Here is a 16682-nt window from a genome sequence, read left to right as displayed (position 1 = left end):
GCCAAACCAGTTCAATACCTACAAGACATCATATATTTCTTACTTGTCTATAGATTTATCTATGCCTTTCTTAAAACACCCATCATTCGTCACCTTTCAGCTTCGAGTTCGATGTTTCTAGTAGGAGTGAGGTAAGGTTGCCGCTAGCTAACCCCTTCATTCCGATGGTGTTATTATTTTTGCTGCTTTCAGGGGAATTTCTTCAATCCTGAATATCATAGGAGGATAGATGTGAAGTGGATTTTCCAGCCAAATCATTTAACACATTCACCACACTAGAATTTCTAAATATTCTCAAAGTATAGAAGATGCTGCCTGGTGTCTTTTCTGTCCACAAGTTTACCACAACCATGTTTTGGTGGCCCAGAACTACCAAACCTACTGCATCAACACAGGCAAACTTCCCCATGTCAGTAAGCTCCCAAAAGCCATTCGGAGAGACTGTGAAATCCGAAGGTGCTTTTAGTTCGAGTTCTAGCGTAGGTCGGGCCCGAAAGGTTAGGACGACTGTGAAAACAGCCTTATGTGTCCAAGGTCAAGCCGCAGAAATAGGAAAGGTAGGAATATATATGAAGGAGGATGGTGTGTCATGGAAGGAATTGTTCTTATTGACCACAGACAGAAGTGCCTGGAGAAACTTTTGATTAAGGCCATCCCTCAGAGGATGCAGCATAGACTAACCACTTCATTCCGATGACGCATTTTTCACTTTATTCTTGCTACCTTCAAACGATTTGATTCAACATTTGGGAGATGTACTGAAAGGGTAACTGAAGACTATATCGAACCTTTCCAGCTATAAGTCTCTCTCCTAAACTGAATTCAGCCGTCTCTTGACAAGAACATTAAAACACCAATTTCGTCACTGGACTGAAGGAGTTAACAAAAAATATATAGTTATAATATCTGAAAATACGGATTGCAACATGGAATGTAAGCGGTGCGAATGATGAGGTGAAAGAGAGAGAGATTGTCCAGGACAACAATGTGGATTAACTGAGACTAAATGGTAAGGTGAGAGTGTGAGAGAGGGAGTACTGATGGGGTATATGCGTAGGGATGGGAGAGAATGAGAGGACAAAGAGGGTATATGTATTGTTGTGTGCAAGAGATCGACGGAGAATATAAGAGAGTACGGATCAGTTGATTCAAAGATTGTGTGGGTAAGATCGAAAGGGAATACAAACGTGGGCTACTGTGTGTGTGTATACGCCAATGCAAGAGCCCGCAAGCAAAGTGCGAGAAGAGTTCTGGGCAAATGTGGAAGAGTGTATGGAAAAGTTGACGAGAAATGAGGGTGTTTCTGATTGCATATATGAAAGGAAAAGTTACGAACGTGAAGGTGGATGAAGTAGTTGGTGAGTGGGGTGTGCCTGCAGAAATGGATGGGAATGGCAGTGCTCTAGTGGAAGCTTGTGCCGGGAGGGGGTTGGTGACAGCCAATACCCTCTTCCGGCACAAAATTCTCCACAGGTATATGTGTCGAGTAATGAGAAGGATGGATAGCGAAATGAATGAACGGAGGGCAATGACTGACTATGTGTGTGTGGATGACAGAATGAGAAGGTATGTAATGGATGCAAGAGCGTGCAGAGGTTCAGGAAGTGGAATTTCTGACCATCACCTGGTGGTGGTGAAAGTTAAAGTTCAAGTGCAATGGAGGAATAGAATGATGGAAGGACAGGAGGATGTAGTCCATACAAGGAGGGTAGAAAGATTGCAAGAGGATGGAAAAAAGACAGAATATAAGAGAGAAGTGCAGGAGGTAAAGGGTAAATATGATTTGGAACAGATGGGGGTGGAGGAAGGTGTGTGCAACATTTTTACAGAAGATATCTGTGCAGCATGTAAGGCGGTGTGTGGTGTGAAGAAAAGATGAAAGGGGGTGCTATGATGTGCATGGTGGAATGAAGAGGTGAGGCAAGCTGTGGTGCAAAAGAAGGAAGCATATAGAGTGGATGGGATGCAGAGGGATGGAGGAAGGTGAGAGACGGAAGATAGAGTTATACGTACAGAGGAAGGGAGCAGTGAAAATATTAATAAGAGAAAGAAGAGAGTGGATGAGGAATTTGGAAAGAATTTGAGTGTAAGGTGGAGGGAATGTAAGAAAATGTTCTGGAAGGAGGTAAAGAGAGTTAGGCAAGGTGACAAAGAAGTTAGTAGGGGAGTGAAAGATAAAAATGGTAGATTATTGGTGGAGAAAGGAGAAAAAGTGAGAAAATGGATAGAACACTTTATGGAGCTGTTAAAATAGAGAATGAAAGTAATGTGAGTATATGTGGCTGGGGAATGGCTGGGAGAAGGAGGGAGGTGAGAAGGAAGGAAGAGATCAGTAGGATGGAAGTAGTGGAAACAATGAAGAAAGTCAAAATGGAGAAAGTCCCAGGAACTGATGGAGTGTGTAGTGGAATGATGAAGCATGGGGGGGGGGGAGATTGTAGTAGAATGGACATGGAAGATGTGCAGATTGGCCTGAGAGGAAGGTAGAGTCCTGTAGGATTGGAAGTCAGGTATAATTATTCCTCTGTACAAAGGAAAATGGGAAAAAGAAGTGACTGGTATACATAGAGGTATTTGTCTTCCTAGTGTTATAGGAAAAGCATATGGTAGGATACTTATTGACAGAGTTAAGGAAATAACAGAGAAATTAGTTGTAGAAGAACAGGAACGTTTTTGGAAAGAAAGAGATTGTGTAGATCAGATATTATTAATCCTCAGGTCTTTAATGGAAAAAGTTCCTAGAGAAGGGAAAGAAGTTGTATATGGCTTTCTTGGATTAGGAGAAAGCACATGACACAGTGGATTGACAAGGAATGTGGAAAATACTAAGAATATATGGAGTAATTGGGAAGTTGTTGAATGCCGCGAAGAGTGTGTATGAGGGTGCTAAGGCTGCAGTGTATGTGGATAGTGAACTGAGTGAATTTTTCTGTCAGAATGTTGAACTGAAATAGGGATGTGTCATGTCTCCAAGGTTGTTCAGTCTGTAGGTAGATGGGATTATAAAAGAGATACAAGGTAGAGCAGTGGATGTTGGAGTGGCCCTAGTGAGAAAGGGCAGCATTTTTTTTACTTCCTCTATTGTTGTTTTGTAGATGGTACTGTACTGTTAAGTGAGGACAAAGAGGAACTGCATGGCTCGGTGAATGAGTTTGGGAGAGTGTGTCAGAAACGGAAACTAAAGGTGAATATCGGGAAGAGTAAAGCTATGGTCGTCGAAAGAAATAGTGTCATTGAATGTACAATGAGGTTGGATGGTGATGAAATGGAAAATGTGAGTGCACTTAAGTACTTGGGTAGTGTGAAGAGTAAGGATGGAAGTTTGGAGGATGAAGTGCTTGAAAAGGTATAACAAGGAAGAAAGGCTGCTGGTTCTTTGAAAGCAGTGATAAGAAATAGGGAAGTGAGCATGGAAGTAAAAAAGTGGCTGCATGACAGTATTGTGATACCAACTCTAACGTATGGAAGTGAAGCTTTGACCTTGTTGGTACGACACAAGTCAAGAGTGAGAGCAGTGGAAATGAGTTATACGATAGGAGCTTGTGGAGTTATATGGAGAGACAGACTGACAAATGAGAAAGTGAAGAAGCGTTGTGGTGTGGATGTGGATGAGATAGAAAGCGCCAGGAAAAATACACTGAGGTGGTTTGGCCATGTGGAGACGATGGAGAGCGAGAGACTGACGAGGATAGTGTATGTGAGTGAAGTGGAGGGGGGGTGAGGGAGGGGGAGGCCAAGGATGAGATGGAGTGATGGAGTGGAGAGGTATATGAGAGAACTGGAAGAAGGGCAGTGAAAAGGGGGGGGGGGGTCAGGGCGACATTGAGGCGATTTGTTTGTGACCACCCCTTACGGCATTAAGACGTCTGGCAATAGACAGATAGATGGATAAATATCTGAAAACTAAAACCACCTAAAACATTTTCTTTTTCTTAATCCCTGCAAGTGCGAGAACATCTTTGTCATTGCCTTCCTGATACCTGTAGGCGACTTTATTGAACTTGGGAAGAGTTTTTCTTAATGCAAGGGTTACCAAAGGCTATTATTTTACAGACTATACAGTTGGAAAAGTTTTCTCCCAACCGAATAAAATTTTCTGATGGAAGAATAAGGTGGGGGTGCTCACCATCCACTCACTTGACAAGTGCTGCCTTAAAGTGACTTAATACTGAGTGACAAACCAAACAGGGTTCTGTGATCCAGGATACTATTTATTTCGTTGGGTGGTAACCATATGACCTAATGACGCCTGGTGATGGACTAGATTTAGGTACTCCAACCGGATGGGGGAGAACTTCTGCCTATCAGAATTCTTTCATTCCCCGAACTGCATCTCTCTGAAACTCGCTTCCCCAGAGTTGTTTTCCTCCAAATTTCAACCAACAACTGTTCAAGTCTAAATGTTACAGATATTTTATGAACAGAGGACACCAGTAATCTGGTGTATGGATTATTTTTTTTTTACCCATTTGTTTTTCCTTCCTCCGTTCTGTTATTTATAAAAAAAAAAAAAAAAGAGGAATGGTTGCGGATTAATGCTCACATAATGTCATTCAGGAGCATGTGAGACTAGACACATTCGCCTTAAATGTCAAAACTAAGTAGCCTCTCTCTCTCTCTCTCTCTCTCTCTGCCAGGTGAGTGAACACAGCGCCAGGTAAAGTACAATTTCCCTTATTAGCTCTCCATAAAAATGTAATTATTCTTAATGGCTCAGGTACTATGAAATCCCTCTCTCTGATTCTAGACAGATTTGTAATACCTTAGATTTTCTCGCATGCATTTCTCCTAAGCTGAAATATATCATCTTGAGTTAGCCTGAATGAAATACAAAATCATGTTCTCGGGCTAATTCTCGGCCCCAAGAGGTCACTGAGTTTCGAAAAAGAAAGTATTAGTAATGGTTTACGGTAAAATGTGACAAATTTGCGTTATAAAGTCAATTTATACTTGGTAACTTCTTTGTAGAGGCATATGACTTCTATGATTATTTTTGTTGTGATAATTCTGATTCAGATCTTATTTGTCTATATTTTTTCGTTTCCAAGCTACGAAATCTCATCTAACCTAACCTAACCTACCCCAAAATAACGTTCCAGCCAAACTGAACCTAACCTAACATTATGCTCCACCTTCTCCTCCCTCACCTCCTTGTTCCACCAGCTATCGGGTAATTTTTCGTCGGAGATTTCACATCTATTAATATTAATTACAGTGAATATTCATAGGTGGGAGGTGGAGGCGCCTATCCTCCAATCAGTCCATGTAGTGCTGCCATCAGGTCACTCTATCAAGGGAACCATTTACTATGTTGAGTGGTAAACATATTACCAAATGACGCCTGGTGGTCTAGAGGGCTAAAGCACTCCAACTGGATTGAGCTGGAAGAGGTTTACATCCAAGGTGAGGCTGGTTAGCCTGGCCTTTAATGTAAAGACTGAATAGCCTGGCCCCAGGCCCTTACGTTCCTGCTGAGGTCAAAGAAGCAGTGGATAATTAATATTCATTTACGAGCATATCTCATACAGAATAAAGATTAACACATTACGAACTAAATCGACTGGCAAAAGGAAATTGCAGGAAAGCACAAAAATCCCCAATAAAATCAATATTTAAAATTTTCAACGCAGACAATTCATTTTATTCTTGCTAAAGCGGTTGTATTCATTTTTTTTGTTAAACTTTCGAACAGCAGGGGTTATATATAGCTTTCATTAATCCCTTAATTACGAGAGATCTCCCCAAGGGTTAATAAACTGCATGTTCGAAACAACAAATAAAACATAATAATGGTGTCCTCGGGCTAAATGGGCTAATGGTTGCCAGTAAAATGTAATTACTCTCAATGGCTTCTGGTTAGGAGAGTGAGAGAGAGAGAGAGAGAGAAAGAGAGAGAGAGAGAGAGAGAGAGAGAGAGAGAGAGAGAGAGAGAGAGAGAGAGAGAGAGAGAGAGAGAGAGAGAGAGATTGAAATGACGCACTATCTTTAAAAATATGTGGTCGAGAGATGGAAGTAGTGACAGAGAGAAGCGGGAGAAAGTGGTGAAGCGAATAAGGAGGTACTGGAGAGATGAAGGGGGTGGTTGCTGTACAGACAGAGGGTGTGGTGGATAGAAGAGGTAGGGGTGGTGAGAAGATAGTGCTAATGATGGATAGAAGATGGAGCGAGTAGTGGAGAAAGGGGAATAATGGTGGAGAGATGGAGATAATAATGGAGATAAGAGGGGTAGTTTTTTTTTTTTTTTATGTGTCCGACTCTGGGCATAGGCTTCACAGCCTGCACTCAAGGCCCAGTAGTCCTCCTACATACCATACACCCCTCTACATGTCACCACTTCGGCGCCAACACCCACCGTCCATACTGAATACATGCTAGGGCTGTCCCATACAGGACTGGTGCATTGGTATTAGCGGGGGTACTTTAATGACATGTCGGCGGGTCATCTGGTAGATCAGGAATGTCTGCTTTTATGAAACTCAAATCCTTAAACTGTTCCCTGCCCCAGCCGGGATTCGAACCCGGGTCCAACAGGACTGCAGGCCGCCTCTCTACCGATTCAGCCACCGCAGAGGTAAAAAGACTGCTGGAAAGAACTTAGCGCTGATGAAAAGAGGGGAAAGTGGATAGAAAAGTGGGAAACGCTGGAAAGAATGGACTGTACTGGATAGAAGAGGGAGACACTGCTGGGGAGGAGGAAATGGTGGATAAAAGAGTGCTGCAATGGTGAAGACCACCATAAAAATAAAATTAAAAAAAACGTAAAAAGTAACATGGAAAAAAAGTCAGATAAAATTAAAGACGAATCATGAATAGTTCCCAACCCTTCCTTTCCATCAATCTTTACTGAAAATGATGATGACGATGATGATGATGATGTTGATTTTTTACGTGTCCGACTCTGGGCAAAGGTTTCAGGGCCTATTCCCAAGTCCCCGTAATCCTCCTCGAGGCCCAGTAGTCCTCTTACATCTCCACATGTCACCACTTCGGCGCTAACACCCGCCATCCATATTGAATACATGCTACAGTAGGGCAGTCTCATACAGGACTGGAGTACTGATATTAGCGGGGGTACTTTTATGACATGTCGGCGGGTCATCTGGTAGATCAGAAAAGTCTGCTTTTTAAGGAATTCAAATCCTTAAACTGTTCCCTCCCCCAGCCGGGATTCGAACCAGGGTCCATTAGGACGCCTTAATCCTCTAAGGTGTGGCTACAAACAAATCGCCTCAATGTCGTCGTCCCCCACCATTTCACTGAACTGCTCCCACCTCACATTCCTCTCATATACCTTTCCACTCCATCTCTTCATTTCATTTTTGCCCTCCCCCTCTCTCTTCCCCCCTCCACCTCACTTACATACACTCTCCTCGTCAGTCTCTCACTCTCCATCCTCTCCACATGGCCAAACCACCTCAGTGTGTTTCTCCTAACGCTTCCTATCACATCCACATCCACACCACAACGCTCTTTCACTTCCTCATTTGTCAGTCTGTCTCTCCATGTGACTCCACATGCACCTCTCAAATCACTCATTTCCACTGCTCTCACTCTTGACTTCTATCCCTCCAAGAAGGTCCAAGCTTCATTTCCATACGTTAGAGTTGGTATCACAATACTGTCATGTAGTAACCGTTTCACTTCTATGCTCACTTCTCTGTTTCTTTTCACTTCTCTCAAGGAACCAGCAACCTCTCTTCCTTGTTGTTTCAAGCACTTCACCCTCTAAACTTCCATCCTTTCTCATCACACTACCCAAATATTTAATCGCACTCCCATTTTCCATTTCCTCCTCATCCAACCTCACTGTACATTCACTGACTTCACTTCTCTAGAAGACCATAACTTTACTCTTCCCTACATTCACCTTTAAATTCCGTTTCTTACACACTCTCCCAGACTCATCCACCAAGCCGTGCAGCTCCCCTTCGTCTTAATTTAACAACACAATATCAACTGCAAAGAACAGTACAACAGTATATATATATATATATATATATATATATATATATATATATATATATATATATATATATATATATATATATATATATATATATATAGATATATATATATGGAAGATCAATACCAATGCTAAGATGGACATCTTGTTTATTAAATTGCCGGAACGTTCGGCTTTACATTAGCCATCATCAGCCTAGAATAATTAACAAATGTGTGTAGCTCAAAATATGAAAAGTGATTAAATTATTTTATACCTTAACCGAGTGAGGAAAAAATGCAAGTAGAGCAAAAATAAGAACTAGGATTATAGCGCAGAAAAAAAGAAAAGAAAAGTGGCTTACCATTTCTTACTTTATTCAACAGTTAGGTGATACATTAAGGAGAAGTAAACGGTGTCATAATATATTAACATAATGTTTTTAAAATATAAGGTCAATGAGGTTCAGTTGGGTAAGGGAGGGGTAGAAAGTAGCGCCCCAGTCTCAACGAGTTATTATCCATGTCAGACAGGATCTCTATGTCACAAGTTTCAGTATCTCACACAAAAAGTTACTTCACTTAATATCGCACACTGCACTATATGTTACGCACTTTCACTATTATTTGACGATAGCGATGGTGTTTCAGTGGCCTTGCACTCACGAAATGGAACGAAGGGGAGATGATCATTGTGAGTGCAAAACACCGGGTGGCCATCTTGTCTCAAACATATGACTGTCGGCTTGCAAAAGAGACACCATGTACTGCACGCACGGGATTGGCGTACACGACCACCGCAGTAGTCGTATAAGTGAATATTGCCATCGTTACCGCCAAACTGGGTATAACTATTAGCTCATCATCTGACTGATTCATCACAGGGCAAGACTTGACTCTCCCTCTCTTTATCTCTCTCTTTATATATATATATATATATATATATATTGTTACATAGCCTATGATTTCATCATCCTTTGTGTAATTTTAACGCACAGTATGCTGCATGTTTGATCACGAGCGTGTTCTGCCTCAGTTCCCCCCTTCTACCGTTATAGTAGAGAAAGTCGTCCTTTCTGTTGTTCAGAGCGGGATTTTCAGCTCTTTGTCCCCATGGCTTCATTTGCGCGTCCTTCTTACAAGTTGTATCAAGCTCTGCCGGCCCCTATATAATGAGCTCAGTCTCTGCATCATTGCCACTTAGATCTGCTCCTCATTTTGTTCACATCTCTGTCTTCCCCTGTACAGTTATTATTATTGTGAGTGCTCAAGAAATCTCCAAACATCTAGCAGCTGTGTGTAATTTGAGTATAACTGTTGTTGCATTTTTTCTTGTACTGTGTAGCATAAGGTTAATTCTTAGGCCTAGTGAGGTTTTTGTGATTGATGTGGGGTTTTATGTCAGTCATTTTTGATAATAGTTTGTATCTGTAATAATTTATCTTGCATTAACTGAGCATTACCCAGTGTATTTTCATTTTATCAGGGCTGACTTAGGTAAATTTACACTTGCTAATTTCGTGTTGATAGAGGCTATTGCAGTTAACCATATATTTAACCTGTTTTTTTTTTTTGCCATTACATTGTCCTTATGAGTCCTGAATGTTTTGTTGTTAGTTTGAGCATTAAACTTTAACTTGTAATTTTACCTAACTCTTTTGTTTTGAACCTGGAACTTTACGGGACAGTAGTGACTCTTAGTATTCTCACTTAATGTGTACATTATCTTTCGCTGTTCCGTAACATAAATTTGGCGACCTCATATCAGGATATTCAGGATATTATCATAAGGATATTGCTCGATATTTTGTGACTGTTACTTATTCATGATGTCTACTATTACTACACTTGATGAAGCCAAAGATTTTTTGTCAAATGTGCAAACAGTGTGTGATGTAGAAAACAGAACAAAGAATGAACTTAAGCTTGTTGCTCAACAATTGGGAATTGCTGTTCGCTCTCATCATTCTAAAGATCAAATTGTTGACATGATTAATGAAAGCTTGTTTAATGTAACTCCTCCAAATGAGCAAACGCAGATTGAATTAGCTAAGTTACAGCTAGCCCTGCAGGAGGCTCAGGTTAAGGAGGCTGAATTTCAAGCACGTGCTAAGGAGGCTGAGTCTCAGGCTCGTATTCAGGAGGCTGAATTTCAAGCAAGTGCTAAGGAGGCTGAATTTCAGGCCCGTTCTAAGGAGGCTGAGGCATAAGTTGAAATTGCTAGGATTCAGGCAGACCATGAGTATCGCATGAAACAAGGTGGAACTGGATCATCTAGCTCTGATGATTTTGATGTGGCTAAAAATGTTAAACTTGTCCCTCCTTTTAATGAATCTGATTTAACAAAGTATTTTCAATTGTTTGAGAGGGTAGCTACAGGTTTTAATTGGCCCAAGGAGTATTGGCCAGTACTCCTTCAAACTGTTCTCACTGGTAAAGCTCAAGTAACTTATGCATCTTTGCCTCAGGATCAATCTGATAATTATGATGTAGTTAAGAGCTTGATTCTTAAGGCCTATGAGCTTGTTCCAGAAGCCTATAGAGTAAAATTTAGGACAACTTACAAGCAAGATAAGCAATCCCATGTTGAGTATGCAAAAATCAAAGAAGATCTGTTAGAGCAGTGGTTAAATTCTAAGAATGTGGATTCTGATTTTGGTAAATTTAAGCAGATGATTTTGCTGGAGGACTTCAAGAGGTGTATTTATAAAGATGTAAGCCTATATCTTGATGAGAAAAGAATAGATAATTTGTCTGATGCTGCAGTTTTAGCTGATGAGTATGTTCTCACTCACAAGAGATATTCTAAAGAAAAAGGGAAAGCTGAGAGTAAGTACGTTGCCTCTACTCAGAATACAGGTAACAGGAAAGAGAATAAAGATGATGTTTCTCAGGAAGTAAATACCAGCTTCACCTCTAGATTTCAGAAAAGTAAATGTACTTATTGTAGTAAGCTTGGTCATACTACGGAGAAATGTTTCAGGAGACAGCGTGATGTGAACAATAAGGAGTCTTTAAATATTCAGTCAGTTGGTCTAGTGTCCACTCTTGAGAGTTCCCAGAATTCTTTAACTGAGTTAACTGAACCTGCTTTGAGGGGTAACTTAAATTCTCATGATGGAGCTCCTCTTTTGAGCAGTAACGTGGGTGACACTCTCAAGAGTTCATGTGCTAATTTCCTGTCTGATGGTTTTGTCAGTCCTCTGGACAGTAATGACAGGAAATCAGTTAAAATATATCGTGATACAGGTGCTTGCCAATCCCTTATGCTGACCAGTGTTCTAGGCTCTAATGTTAATTCCTCTGATGAAACTGTAATCTTACAAGGTGTAGGGAATAATTACTTCTCTGTCCCTCTGTGCAGAGTGAATTTAGAGTCTGGTTTTGTTAATGGTTCCGTTATGGTTGGGTTGGTTGAGACACTCCCAATGTCAGGTGTAACTTTCTTACTTGGAAATGATATTGGTGGAAGTCAAGTGTGTCCAGCTCCTCAGTTGTCTAGTGAGCCAGTGGCTGCGGCCGAGGATTGTGATGTCCCTGATGTGTTCCCTGCATGTGCTGTCACTAGGGCTAAGTCTAAAGTTACTGGTGATTTAGAGGATAATGATGATGATGATGTTATCCTAGCTGACACTTTTCTTGCTAATTTGGACCGCTCACCAGATGAGGCAGTACCCCGTAGTGTTGATAATTTGTCTCATCAAGAGTTGGTTGAGTTGCAGGTTGCTGACCCTGAGTTGAAAGGTCTAGCTAACTCTGCTTGCAGTGAGGAAGAGTCAGCTGGTGCTTCTACTTGTTATTATATAAAGTCAGGAGTACTTATGAGGAAGTGGAGACTCCCAACAGTATCAGCCAACTGTGAATGGGAGGTTGTACATCAAGTTGTCATCCCTCGTGTTTGTAGGCAGGATATCATTAGAGTGGCTCATGATTCCAGTTTGTCAGGACACCTTGGAGTGAGGAAGACTGTGGCACGCATTTTGAAACACTTCTACTGGCCAGGTATCTTCAGGGATGTTTCCTGGTATTGTAAGTCTTGTCACACCTGTCAAGTTGTGGGGAAGTGTAATCAGACCGAAAAGGTTGCACCTCTAGTTCCCATTCCTCCTTTTGAGGCGCCTTTCACCCCTGTGTTGGTGGATATTGTGGGCCCTCTTCCTAAGACTTCTTCAGGATTTTCTTATGTGTTGACCCTGATTGATATGGCTACTCGTTATCCTGAAGCCATTCCACTTAGAAATATCTCAGCAAAGAACGTGGTTAAGGAAATGCTAGGGTTCTTCACAAAGTTTGGTCTGCCCAAGGAGGTACAGTCAGACCGGTGAAGTAATTTCATGTCGAATGTTTTCAAGCAGTCTCTGAAAGAGTTGGGCATCACCCAGATCACGTCTTCAGCTTACCATCCCCAGACCCAAGGAGCGTTGGAGAGATATCATCAAACACTCAAATCGATGCTCAAGAAATACTGTTTGGAACATCAGAAAGACTGGGATAAAGGTCTTCCATTCGTTGTGTTTGCCGCAAGAGAATCTCCAAATGAATCACTGGGCTTCTCACCTTTTGAACTACTGTTTGGCCATGAAGTAAGAGGACCCCTTAAGTTACTCAAGGAATGCTGGCTCTCGGAGAAAGATGACGTCAACCTGCTGGAGTATGTGATGAAGTTCAAAGAACGGCTGTCCACTGCTTTACAGCTGGCGAGAGAGAATTTAGGAGCTGCTCAGGAGAAGATGAAGACTTGGTATGATAAGAAGTCCAGGTTACGCCACTTTCAGCCAGGAGATCAGGTATTGATTCTGCTACCAGTTCATGGGCAACCTCTTCAAGCCAAGTTTAGTGGTCCTTATTTCGTGGAGAAGAAACTCAGTGATGTCAACTATGTCATCGCCACACCAGATCGTAGAAAGAACAAGCAACTTTGTCACATCAACATGCTAAAGTTATATCACAGGCGGGACGAAAATAATCCAGTCTGCACTGTAGCTGTTCCACCCGAGTCTGCAAGTGAAGCTCTCCCATGCAGCATGAGCCTGAGTGATAGTTTGGGGAAGAATCCTGATATCATGAATGATCTCCAGACTAAGCTTTCTCATCTACCTCCCGAGGAAAGGCAGGAGTTTTCGGCATTACTGCAGGAGTACCCGCAAGTGTTCCATGCCACTCCAGGAAGAACCACTGTGTTGTCGCATGATGTCGATGTTGGAGACGCAAAGCCAATTAAATTGCCTCCTTACCGTGTGAACCCAGTGAAAGTTCCTCTCATCCAGAAGGAGCTTGGCTACCTGTTGGACCTCAAGATGATTGAGCCTTGTCAGAGCGAGTGGAGTTCTCCTGTCACTCTAGTCCCTAAGCCAGGTGGGTCACAGCGGCTTTGCATCGACTACAGACGTGTTAATCAGATCACCAAAACAGACACTTACCCTCTCCCTCGCGTGGAAGATTGCATAGACAAGATCGGAAAGGCTAGGTACATAAGTAAGTTTGATTTGTTAAAGGGATACTGGCAAGTACCTATGACTGAACGTGCTAGGGAGATCTCATGTTTTGTAACACTAGGAAAGGCTTTTGCATGTTCGGTAATGCCATTTGGTATGAAGAATGCACCAGCCACATTTCAGAAGCTCATGAATGTTGTAACAGAGGGTTTGGCAGGGTGTGTTGTTTATATTGATGATGTATTAATCTTCAGTGACAACTGGAAAGATCACCTATGCCATGTCAGTAAATTTCTTGAGCGTTTAGTTCAGGCTAATCTTGTAGCTAATTTATCAAAGTGTGAGTTTGGTCAAGCTAAAGTTCAGTATCTTGGGTATGTAATTGGTGATGGACATGTTGCACCACCAGGAGCTAAGGTTCAGGTTATAAGTGATCTTCCCAGACCTAAAAGTAAGAAAGAGCTACAAAGATTTTTGAGAATGGTAGGTTATTACAGGAGATTTGTTCTTAACTTTTCAATTCTTGTATCACCACTTACAGACCTACTGAAAAAGGGAGTTAAATTTGTCTGGACCGATAACTGTGAATCCTCTTTCAACAAACTTAAAGCTATCCTATTAAGTCAGCCAGTGCTCGCTACTCCAAATTTTGCTAAGCCTTTTAAGATGGGTGTTGATGCAAGTGACACAGGAGCTGGGGCTGTTTTGCTGCAAGAGGATGATCAGGGTATTGAACACCCTGTATCTTACTACAGTAAGAAGTTCACTCCACCTCAAAAGAACTACTCCACTATTGAGAAAGAGCTTTTGGCCTTGATTTTGGGTTTACAGCAGTTTTCATTTTATTTGTGTTCTGGTCTTGACCCCATAGTCATTTATACCGATCATAACCCACTGAAATTCCTTAGTAAGTTTAAAGATAAAAATCAGAGATTGACAAGATGGAGTCTACTTCTTCAGGAGTATTCATTAGACATACAACATGTCAAGGGGAAAGAAAATGTTATTGCAGATTGCTTATCTAGACTTTAGAGAGATTGTTTTAGAGTAATAAGAAATTTCCTTTGTAAATTTCTTTTTCTTTGTGGGGAGGTGTTACATAGCCTATGATTTCATCATCCTTTGTGTAATTTTAACGCACAGTATGCTGCATGTTTGATCACGAGCGTGTTCTACCTCAGTTCCCCCCTTCTACCGTTATAGTAGAGAAAGTCGTCCTTTCTGTTGTTCAGAGCGGGATTTTCAGCTCTTTGTCCCCATGGCTTCATTTGCGCGTCCTTCTTACAAGTTGTATCAAGCTCTGCCGGCCCCTATATAATGAGCTCAGTCTCTGCATCATTGCCACTTAGATCTGCTCCTTATTTTGTTCACATCTCTGTCCTCCCCTGTACAGTTATTATTATTGTGAGTGCTCAAGAAATCTCCAAACATCTAGCAGCTGTGTGTAATTTGAGTATAACTGTTGTTGCATTTTTTCTTGTACTGTGTAGCATAAGGTTAATTCTTAGGCCTAGTGAGGTTTTTGTGATTGATGTGGGGTTTTATGTCAGTCATTTTTGATAATAGTTTGTATCTGTAATAATTTAGCTTGCATTAACTGAGCATTACCCAGTGTATTTTCATTTTATTAGGGCTGACTTAGGTAACTTTACACTTGCTAATTTCGTGTTGATAGAGGCTATTGCAGTTAACCATATATTTAACCTGTTTTTTTTTTTTTTTTGCCATTACATTGTCCTTATGAGTCCTGAATGTTTTGTTGTTAGTTTGAGCATTAAACTTTAACTTGTAATTTTACCTAACTCTTTTGTTTTGAACCTGGAACTTTACGGGACAGTAGTGACTCTTAGTATTCTCACTTAATGTGTACATTATCTTTCGCTGTTCTGTAACAATATATATATATATATATATATCATTATGATCATGTTCATCAGCCATTGCAAGTCCACTGCTGAACAATGGCCTACTCCATCCTTTTCCACGAATTACTTGGCTGAACCAATCTCTGCCACGTTGTGCTTGCGAACTTCTCTATCTCATCTCTCCACCTCCTGTTTGGTCTTTTTCTACCATGCTTACAATCTCTTGGAGTCCAGTCAGTCAGTCTCTTGCTCCATCGGTTATCCCTTATTCTTGCTACCTGACTTGCTCACCTCCATTTCAGTTCTTTTATAACTTCTATAGTGTTTTTCATTTTAGTCTGCTCTCTCACTCGTTAATCTTTTCCTGTCTCTTAAAGATATTCCCAACACTGACCTTCATCTCAGAGAACGGAGTAGTTGATTTTCATCGATTTTGCCATTTGCCACGTCTCGCAACCGTACATCATTGCTGGGATTATACATTCGTTACATACTGTTCGTTTCATAAATATTGGCAACTTACTTTTCCGGATGTCTAAATGTTTACTGAGAGCTTACTGGTTAATCGTAATGTGTCTTTTTATTTTGCATTTTTTTTTATGCTAGGGAGAAGGAACCAAAGACCATGAGCCCGCAAGTCTGTTCCTTCCAAGAGAAAAAACAAAATACAAGGGAGAGCCAAATTCAAGATCCGATCATTTCGAGATGCCTCAACACACTGTGTTTAAAAGACTGGAGATCGTAGGAAGCAGGAAATACAGACAGAGGGAGACAGTTCCAGAGATGACCTGTTGCAGAAATGAAGGACTGGGAGTAACGGTTAACTCTTGCATTAGAGAGTTGGACAGAAAAGGGATGAGAGTCTGCTGCTAGACGGGTGCTACGCACCCGTCGTAGAGGTGGAGGAATGCAAGCAGACAGTTCAGAGAAGCAGTGACCACTGAAGCAGCAATAAAAAAAAAAGAGATAAAGATGCAACAGTGCGGCGAACAGACAAAGGTTGAATGGAGCCAGTAAGAGGAGAAAAGTTAATGAGACGAAAAGCCTTTAACTCCACCCTATTGAGAAGAGCTGTATGTGGGAAACCTCCCCACACATGCGAGTTGTATTCCACACAGGGGCGGATAAAACCCGTGTATCGAGTCAACAAATGTGCAGGGGTAAAGAAGGAACAGAGTCGGCTTAGCACACCTAATCTCTTGGAAGCAGATTTTACAAGAGATGTAATATGATCTTTCCAAGATAAGTCCCAAGTGAATGAAACCCCAAGCATGTTCAAGGATGATGCAGGATTAAGCTGAATATTATTAAACATTAGTGGGTACACCTGTGGAAGATTTTGTCGGGTTGATAGGTGTAAGAACTGAGTCTTTGATGCATTAAAAACAACAAGATTATTTTTACCCCAGTCAGAGATACAAGCCAAGTCAGACATTAGGTG

Source organism: Coenobita brevimanus, chromosome 23 (genome assembly GCF_032717465.1).
Source record: "Coenobita brevimanus isolate Jiangsu-jjx chromosome 23, ASM3271746v2, whole genome shotgun sequence".
In the NCBI taxonomy this organism is placed as follows: Eukaryota; Metazoa; Arthropoda; class Malacostraca; order Decapoda; family Coenobitidae; genus Coenobita; species Coenobita brevimanus.
Note: the sequence above shows the minus strand (reverse complement) of the source record.